Raw genomic sequence first — 1,879 nt, 5'->3', positions numbered from 1 at the left:
TCTGGTGAGACTCCCAATACTATGGCCCTGGAATACATTCTGCGCCTGGAATAAAACTCACCCCCAGGGGCGGGCTCTCAGCCCAATAGTTAAAAGATGTACATGCAGACCACTCAACCCAGGATGACACATCCACATAATCTATCGTAATACATCCATTAGAGCATAGACCATGGGACACCAGAGGACCAACATTCAAACTGAGGAAATGCAGGACAAACAGAAGTACATAAATATGTGGGGCACGGGGAGGGTTGCAGGGTAGGGAAGGTAGGAGACTGGGTTAGTGTTGGACATAGCAGATGGGGAATGAAACTAAATGCACACATTACGTTGAATGTAAAACAAGCGCTTAAAACAAAACAAAACAAAAATTGTAAATCAGGTATAGAAAATCAGCAGTTGAATTTTATTTCCTTCTCTAGTGCATATTAGAAGACTGAGTAGGCCATGATATGATCATAAGAATTTTACTCTGCCACTGAATACTAGAATATATGAGAAAAAGAAGAGTTGCTAATGTCTTAACAATCTTTGTCATACTCTAAAAAAGGAAGAATTTTGTCTCTATTTGTGGAATGTAATGAGAAAGCAAGTATATAAGATAGGTATACAAAGGGAATTCTGAGATATAATATTTGAATTGCATTTATTTAAAAATTTTCTATACATCTAGTGTACAAGAAACAAAGCAGATGTTAGTGAAGTTTAACTTTTTTTATTGAGATACAATTCAGTGATATAAAATCCCCCCTTTCTGAAGTGTACAATATGGTGTTTTTTAGTATATGCAGAGGTGTATAGCCATCACCATTATCTAATTCCAGAATATTTTCATGACCACAAAAATAAAATCTGTAACCATTATGACTTACTAAACATTTTCTCCTCTGTGCAGTCTCTGATACCACTAAGATACTTTGTGTCTCTAGATTTGCTTATTCTAGACATTTCATGTACATAGAATCCTACTTTATGCCATTCATGATGACTGATTTCTGTCATTTACCTTGTTTTCAAGATTTGTTCTTTTATAGCATTAATCATTATTACTTTTTATGACTAAATAATACTCTTTCATTTATTTACTCATTAGTTACAGACATTTGGTTAGTCTCTAATTTTTTACTATTAGTAATAATAAAAGCTAGTTTTCATGAGAAAAATGTTAATACAGAGACAAAGGTTAAAAATACTAGGCCAATAAAATGTGCTACTGTTTCATATGATATTTAACTTAACCCTTTAAATTAAACAACATCAAGTTGAAGACAAGGGTTAAAATTTTCCCAGGATGAATATTTATCAGTCTATATAACTTATTGTTCCAAATAGATTTTTATTTTTTTCATAGATTTTTTAGAATAGTTTTGGATTTACGTAAAATTTGAGAGGATAAGACAGAGTTCTCATAAAGTTTGCACCCAGTTTCATCTATTATTAACAAATTAATCATATGGGTAGAAAAAGTCAACTCAGCAGACCTGGGTCGCTTAAACCCTACACATTCCAAAGAAACTCTGTCTTCATACTGCTGGCAGATAAATCCTGAACCCTTGGAATATTCTGTCAATTAGCAAGTTATTGTACCTCTGAGGCTTTGGGCCATGTTGTGCCAGTTTGCCCAGAAAAGTTTGTCTTAACAATGTTATTTATGGCGAACAAATGTTTTTCATTGGATTAAGATTGGAGTCTGAATTGCTGAGGTCAGTTACATGGGTGCTGCATGTCTATATGACTGTTTCCCAATTAAAATCCTGTACACTAAGGCTTGAGTAAACCTTTCAGTTTGACTTCACTTCGCATATGTTTTCACACATGATTGCTGAGAGAATTAAATGCATCCCCGTTCAACTCAACAAGGAAGGGAAAACTGGAA

This window comes from Orycteropus afer, unplaced genomic scaffold (genome assembly GCF_000298275.1).
Source record: "Orycteropus afer afer isolate SDZICR_OR568_19922 unplaced genomic scaffold, OryAfe1.0 scaffold00159, whole genome shotgun sequence".
Lineage (NCBI taxonomy): Eukaryota > Metazoa > Chordata > Mammalia > Tubulidentata > Orycteropodidae > Orycteropus > Orycteropus afer.
Note: the sequence above shows the minus strand (reverse complement) of the source record.